This window comes from Alligator sinensis, unplaced genomic scaffold, assembly GCF_000455745.1.
Source record: "Alligator sinensis unplaced genomic scaffold, ASM45574v1 scaffold236_1, whole genome shotgun sequence".
Classification (NCBI taxonomy): Eukaryota; Metazoa; Chordata; order Crocodylia; family Alligatoridae; genus Alligator; species Alligator sinensis.
Window position 1 is genome coordinate 814,098 of NW_005842122.1, and position 8,233 is coordinate 822,330.

General features: G+C 36.5%; 1 long non-coding RNA gene across 2 annotated transcripts; it reads right to left on the reverse strand.

The window, feature by feature from the left end:
* Positions 1-201: 201 nt before the first annotated feature.
* Positions 202-7,812, reverse strand: LOC102385763. Of its 2 annotated transcripts, none has more exons than XR_323973.1 (3): positions 7,753-7,812; positions 423-500; positions 202-323 (listed from the first exon to the last, which is right to left on the reverse strand). It is a non-coding gene; the product is annotated as an uncharacterized LOC102385763 (long non-coding RNA). The 2 variants fall into 2 exon arrangements; XR_323974.1 differs by lacking the exon at positions 7,753-7,812 and adding an exon at positions 6,887-6,952.
* Positions 7,813-8,233: the final 421 nt, after the last annotated feature.

The window sequence follows — 8,233 nt, forward strand, 5'->3', positions numbered from 1 at the left end:
CCAAATTTATATTGTTTTTCTGTAGCTTTTGGATTCAGCTGAACTTAAGGGATTCAATATAACTTCCATATTCTTCTCCTAACAATGCCACTGGGACTTTGAAAGTAACAACATGCTCTTACTTCAGCTATGAGATATGAGAGACTAGTGGTTGAACATTTTTATAAAACAATGCATTCAATAAGTAGGTATTGACATGTGGCAGCAATTACTTTATATTGTATTTATATTTTATGAGGAAGTTGGTTTTAATTTTGTTTCAGTTTCCATCCATTGCTTTATCAGAGCAACCAGAAAAGACTGAGAACTGTAGCTCTCCACTCCTGTGAAGAGAAAATAAATAGGAAAATATGTTATTAATTTTTGTTGTTGTCATATTCTGTTGTTATCCACACCAAACATTTCTTCAAGGAAGAATTTACCAAATAAGATGGAGGTCTAAGACTCCTTAGTCTGGTCTCTTGTTGTGCAAGTCTGTTCATTTCACATGTTCATCTCACCTACCAGTATACAAAAAGAAAACAATATATTACTTTAGGTTTCTTGTGATGGTTTTGTGTAGAAAAGCTTTCACTTAAATAAAAATTGGGCGAATTATTTTTTTCCTACTTCCTTATGTGGACAAGGAGGGAAACACAGCAATGTCCTGGTAACAAGCATTTATCAGAAAACCAAAATACTAGATAAATCAAAATAGGACAAACAACAGGAATCTTAATGCAATAAGGTGTGACATTGCTACTTCATGTAGCACTAGAAGAAGTGTGGCATCCTGCAGTCTCCAATTTGACTCCTAGACTACTCAACACAAAGAAATATTACCATACCTCACAGACATCTCAGGCATTAAACAATCTTGCTTAAACAAAACAAAGTGAATGAAACTAAATTAGATGCAATTTAAAGGTACAAGTTACTCCAAAGTATAAAAGTTAACGGTGTTTATTGGCAGACAGATGAGCACCATCACTAAGATAGGTTGAAAACTTCAGCTTGTGGCATGTAATGAAAAGTAAGAAAAAACAAACCAATAGTTGAAAATGAATAAGAACAGAAGGATGTGGTTCAAGTTTTTCCACTATCTTTATTGTAATAATGATTTGTTTTTTCAAACCTATTCTTGATTGCCAGCCTCTGATTAAAAAAAAGAAAAGGATAAGGGAATAATCAAATTACCATTTAACACTTAATGTCTTTATGAAAATAAATACTTTAAATGTGTGGATTTTAATGCTCATTTGTAAAATTGGCACTATAATGCAAATCAATTACCAGTAGTTCATGCACACACAATCCAGATTTAAAATGTAGTATGCTTCAGAACTACATCATTAACAATCTTTTTTGGAAAAGGTATCTGATTAGGGGTTGTGAACTTTCCAAATGAGCTATTAAAGTGATTTACCTTATTAGTCTTTAGTGGACATATTTATAGAGCCCAAATTCTGCTCAAATTTACACTAGTGAAAGTGCATTGGTTTTACTAGGAACAGAATTTGATTCAGTATATGTTTATGATGGTTTAATGCAGTTTGCTTTTCTACTCTAAGGCTTAGTACAGAAACTCAAAAAGCCCAAGGCAGAATTGATCTAAGTTACGTGGTTTCCTGTAAGCAGCATAGTTTAGATCAGTAGTGAACAGAATACACATTTGCCCTTTGGCAGGGGGAAGGGGAAGAGGGGAGGAAATCTTGGTCTCCATGTGCCAAACTTCTGTTCTGTTGTGGGTATAGACTGGTTTCTAATCACTTATGCTGGTAAAAATGTAATGATTGTACCTGGCCTAAGTACAAATAAGTGTATTAAAATGTCTAGACCAATGATTCTCAACCAGAGTGTGCAAACATGACTCTCAAGATAAAACCAGATTTTTCAAATAAAAATCCATAGTGTTAAAAAAAAAAAAATCAGACCTGTTGTGATCTTCCTTTGCAACAGAAGAATTGTTGCATTATTTTTCTGTGGTGAAAAATCAAGCGGAACTAAGAACTGGCAGGGGATGCTTCAAGTTAAAGAGGGATGCCTTGAGTCTCAAAAGGTTGAGGACCATTGGTCTAGATAAATGAATGTTTATTTTAGAGTTATCAGAGTACTTTACATAAAGTTTAGCTATATGCCAATACAGCAAGAATATGCAATTTCTCAACTATATATTTATAAATAAATATCAGCAATTAATGGTGGAAAAAATGGCAATTTCTTTTGACTTTAAGAGAGAAAAGCACATTGTACATTCTATGGAAGTTCAGTATTAATACCATATGATATTCATGGCTGAGAAAGCACTTTGACTTAATCTTTTGTTTTCCATTGTTGAAAAATTGGAGAAAATATCCTTTGAGGTGGGGTGGGGGCAGGATATTTCAGAACTGTTCTCAAACCACAAATACACTTGAAAATAAAAGTGTGTATATTTCCATCTGGCTAGTTTGGAGCTTTAAAATTTGTTAATTTTAAAAGATTAGAAACTATCTGAAATGTGAATTTTTAAAAATAGCATCATGGAGTTTCCTGATTTGGAGCTTTCAGTGCATTTCACAAATACTTTCTTCTTTGAAGCAAAAACATATTGACTCCCTCTCCTTACCCTCTCTGCTTTTCTCTCTCTCTGTAACTTTCCTTCCCAGGATAGCCCACTCACTTGCTTATGCAACCAGAATTAGCCATTGTTTTGAGTACTAAATGTGCAGTCTTAATGTTCTCGATGTGTAATTCAATGCAGTTTAATATTCAAATACAGATCTTTCAACTCTGAACCTCCCTTGAAAAATGGGAACATCATGGCCTGCCTGATGATGACTGGTGGCATAATACTCCTGGCTGTATGTGATGTGGTATATATGCTTGAAGAATGTACTATTACCTGATACCTAAACTACTAGGCAAATCTAAGAAAGAGCTGTTTACAATCTTCAGATTTTAATTGTTTTTTTTTACTATTTATATATGTTATACTATGTTATATATTTATCAGAAATGATTAGAAAGTTTGTTAAATTTTAGACACAATCTTTACTTTACCTCTTGTATAGCAAGACCAAATGAGCCTTGTGAGTTCAATTATACAGAGCTCAGAAGGAGAGAAAAATATTACCAACAAATAGTAGAAGGCTCTACATTTCACCTAAGATTTCTATCCAATGTCAAAATTTTATGGTCCAGTATCTTCCAACCTGCCAGATCTAGGAATGATTGCTGCCTCCTGTTGGAAAAGAAGACTCTCAGCTTTCTAATGTGATAAAGCATCCATTTTAAACCTGACAGCTCATGAGATATTGAAATCTAAACCTGTCACTAGTCTAGGACTCAATATTAACTATCTTACATACCAGACTAGTGTGAAATTCTATATGCATGTGGGCAGTGGGGGTGATATGGAAAAAAAAAAGACATTGAGGGAAAAAGAAAAAAAAACACATCCTTTGGCTGTTAGGTTGTGAAATTTTATTTGAAAAGGTCATTTTTATAGAAATGTACAAAGATACATTTAAAATGGAAGTGCCTCTGTACCCTTAATGTCAGTCTTGACTACTGTGAAGCCTATCATATAACAGGACTATAATAGAGCAGGAACCTGTAAAATTTCTTGTAACTTTTGGTACCTGGCCTTGATCTTTATATTTTTGCCAGTTTGATGCCAGTTTGGAACTATCAAATAAAATAGAGAAGAGGAGGTTTAAAAATAGTGAGATCAGCTGAAAAGCAGTTTGTGTATTTAATAGGTTTATGCAAATCTGAAGTGCATCATTTAGAAGCTTAATATATTTTTTAATTGTCACATTTAAATTATGAGTGTATTAAATGTGTTCAAAGTAGCTCTTGTAATTTATGGATTGCATGCTTTAAAGGCTTTTGAGGAAAAAAAGTAACACTCATTCAAGTTAAAAGATTAACTATGTTTGTACTGGTTTGGTAGCAACCAAAACTTACCTATTGGTGCTTGTTAAATGACTTACATGGAATAATTTGGGCTGTAGACAAGTATCTACATCATAAACATACTCAAAAATAATAATCAAGTATCATAATAAATAATAATCAACTTTTGTACTGATAATTGGAATTGACAAAACAAGTACTAATGGGAATGAAGTATAAAGTATGCCTATGGACATGGCCTTTCCAAGGCAAATTTGAAGTATATAGTCAGTAACACAGAAGACACTTTCTCTCGTAGGATACAACTATTCTATGAAAAGAAGTATAGTTCTGTGGATAAGACACTGGACTAGAACATGGGAGATTAGGGTTCAGTTCAAACTAATTCAGCACATGGGTGATCTGTGTTTAGACTTCCTTGGGCAAATCACCTTATCCATCTGTCCTCATTTGTAAAGTGGTGGTAGTAGTTTCTTATTGTCTAATCTAGTCAAAGTGTAAGATCCTTGAAATAGAGATTCTTCCAACAATGTCTTTAACAGTGCCTTGCACAGTAAGGATCTGATCTCATATGACACTACTGCAATATAGATGCTGATGATGAAGTATAGAGGCTATCATACCTTGCATTGCCACTAAGCACCAAATCCATAATCTTCAACAAGTATTAAATTGACATTACATTTAAAGATAGATTAAATTTTAATGATACTGGTTTTGCTTATATGTTCTCCACTAACTCTTAACAATAAGTGCTAGTGCCTTACACAGTATCTTAGAAATTAATAAAGGCTATATTTATTCACCAACCAGTCTTTTCCTCATCCATCACATTTAACAACAGTCACAGAAGTCCCTGACCTCTTCTTTAGCTACTGTTTAGAAATGCATGTTTCCAAGTAGACCACATAGTCAATATATAAAAAGGAGAAAAATATCAGTTGACTGGCCTTCAACTGATAGGGCATAAGAAACATATTTCCAATACTGGAGCTATTTTTTATGAATCTTAACTAGTAGAGTCACACTTAAGTTTAGAACACTCTTTGAACACTCTTATTGATTTGCCTAAATATTTTCTGATGATATACTGTAAAAGCTCTGTTATGCAGCATCCCCCAGGAATGGGGGATGCCGGATAACAAAATATGCCAATTAATTGAATGGCCCGGGACATGGGGTTTATAGGTAGGTATGGGTGGATCATGGGGGAGGGGGCTGATCTTCAGGGGTGGGTCCCCTGCCCCCTGCAGGGTGTAGCCCCCCTGCACAGCTCAATGACTGCCCCCACTACAGGGCCACATTCCCCCAGCAGGAGCTACAGCCCACTCAGCGGATGTAGCAGCACCTGTTGGAGTCACTGGGGCCTTCTGGCAGAGCCCCTACCCACGCACAGAACATGGGGCAGCAGGAGGCAGCAGTGATTGGCCCCGGCCACCTGGCACCCACACTATCACTGCCTCATCACGCGGGTTCAACCTGGGTCAAAAGGGTACTGCATGGCTTTGTGCACTGTCAGGGAGCTGGGGCCGCTCAGGCTGAGCAGTGCCAGGCCCTGGGTGACAGGCAGGCTGGCTGCCAGAGCATCTCTGTGGAGGACCCAAGCTTCTGGTTGACTCAGGGCATGGCCCTGTACCATGCTCTGCTCCGCTTTTTTTGCCCGGGGTATTTTTTTGACTGCTAGATATCCAGGGATATCCAATTTTGCAGTGTGGGGAACATTTTTGTTCCTGCACGTGGAAAGGAATCAAAGCACTTTGAGATGCTGCAAGAGGCATGTGAATGCTCAGCTGGATGCACCCATTAACTTTGAGCTGAGTTGGAACAAAAGAAAGAAAATGGATGTAATCATGAGTAGGAACCTCCACAGCTAAAAACATGATGCGCTTCAGTTTGAACTAAAGAACCACTGACAGAAACACAACCATTTCGTTTATCATTGGTGAAAAGAAAGACAGAAATTGTAACTCCCACAGACTAGTGGGTTTCAGTTGTATATATTTTCTAGGCCTTGAAAAGGGGAATTGTCTGAGGGTCAAGTACAAAGGTATTTTATGCTTTCATATATATATCTATATATGCTATTATTGACCTAAGTGGTTCCATCTGTAGTCATAATGTATGTGCTAGAGGAGTCAGGTAAAATTGAATAACTTGACCATGTTTACCAACAATTCTGAGAGTATAGATCAGCTATCAAATTAAGACAATTTCAGTTTGATCATTACAGACCTGCAAGAAGCTGCGTGCACACAGCTGAGATATAACAGAGCAGGCCAAAAACCCCAAGCTACCCAAATGTTCAGTCACTAACACCACAGAAGAACAATCAAGTTGTTTTGATATTGGTTTCCTGTTACACTACATTGGTAAGTTGTAATGTGCATTTCAAGTATAACATAAAATGTATTCATTAAAATATGTATTTATATTATATTTCATGTATTCACATTACAAGTATACAAAAATAAGAACTTTTAAGATTCACAAAGGTTCATATTTAATTGCTTGTAGGTAATAATTATTATTATGTAAAACAGTGTAATAAAGACAAAAAAATGTTCCCAGTCATTGAATACTTGGATTAAGAGAATCTTAATCTTGTATTTAAGTTTGCAGCACTAGTTAGATATTACATATATAACAGGAAATACCCTTTTTCTGACAGAATAAAAGTAAGACGTGGTATAAATCTACCAGTACACTATGTCTTTACAATTTTTTTTGGTAAAGAATATATTTTCTCTGAATTGGAAGGTGTATTCTACTTAAATTAATTGTGTGAGCTGATATATTCTAGTGAAAAACATTTTTGCTCTGAGTTGTTATGTATTCAGAAAATCATCCTACTCCTCACCTCTATGCTTATTTTTGTTTTCTTAATTCTCAGTACTTATTTTTTTCTCTTTCCAGCCATTTAACCTTTAACTAGCTTTGAGATATGCTACTTAATTATGTTCATGGTTGTGAAGGACCAGAGGCTTTTCTCTAGTTTGGCAAGACTGACCTTTTGTTGATTTGCCCCCTTCTCACTCTTTCTTTCTTCCTGTAAAATTGGTAAACTCATGCAAGCTGTCATGTTAAAGTGAGGGAGGAAAGAATAAAAACATTTAAACATTCAGCCTAGTAAAATGGTTCCTTCCTGCTTTCACAGCCTCAGTCAGCTGTACTCATCCTTAATTGCTTCATACAGGTTGACTTTGAGCAATGGTGGCATGATAAAAAAAAAACCAAAACAACAACCCACAGAGCAAAATACAGGTGATATTTAATGTTTACTAACCATTAAATGCATAATAACTTGGGGGGGGGGGGGGGTAAGACAGTTTTAACAAGCTGATGCTTCTCAGTATTATCCAGTCTTCTTAGTCTTAAGTTGAAAATGACAAATGTTACTTGCAATAAATATAAATGCATTTTTAAAACAGAAAAGAAAATACAAAATGGAAAAAGAAGGTAAAAGCATACTAGCTATCTGAGACTGTCACCCATTTCATAAATCCTTTAATTAGCACTTCCTGGCTTTGTATATTCAGATCATGCTCAAAAACTACAATTATTTATTTGTTATTTATTTTATTCAATGTATATACTGCTTTCCTAAACACAGGCTCAGAGAGTCTTACAACAAGAGGACAGAATCATTTTTAAAACAGGAGGATGAAGAGAACAAAACAGCTTAAAAAGGAAACTAGAACATCAACATAAAACAGATCCCCTTTAAGCAATATCCCAGACTAGCTTTGTTTGCTAAATGCCTCCCCAAACAGGAAGGTGTAATAACCCCTTCAAAAGACATCTAGGCTCAAGCTCTAATAGACTTCAAGTTGTGGGACCTCAATAGCCTAGGAGTTACTGCTGAAAATGGCCTACCATGTGTTTTTGCTAGGCACAATTGGAGCATGCTGGTACTTGTAGGAGGTTGCTCTTGGCTGACCTTAGGGATCAGAATGCTGCATAAGGGAGAAGGCAGCATCTCAGGACCCTTCTACACATCCGCAGGTGTGTGCCATGCATTAATGCAGCTGGGAGTTTTGTCAGCTGTATGACTCATAGCCATGGCAATGCATGGGTCTCTGTGGCCTATCAGGTGCTGGAGCTTGCTACTTGCTAGTGGAGGGGGAGCTCAGAATCACCATCCTGGGCTCCCCCTGCACCAGCAATGGGGTGTGATGAGATCTGATGCTGGATCTCATAATCATTTCTCCTGCCATGCATGTGTGGTATGGCAGGAAGTGAGATTCTGTTGAGTGCTCATCAGATCCTGTCATGCTTTAACATCAAGGTGAACATTGAGGGTCCCTTAGATATGTAGGGCCTAGACCACTTCCTGCCTTATAAAACCAGCACCTTG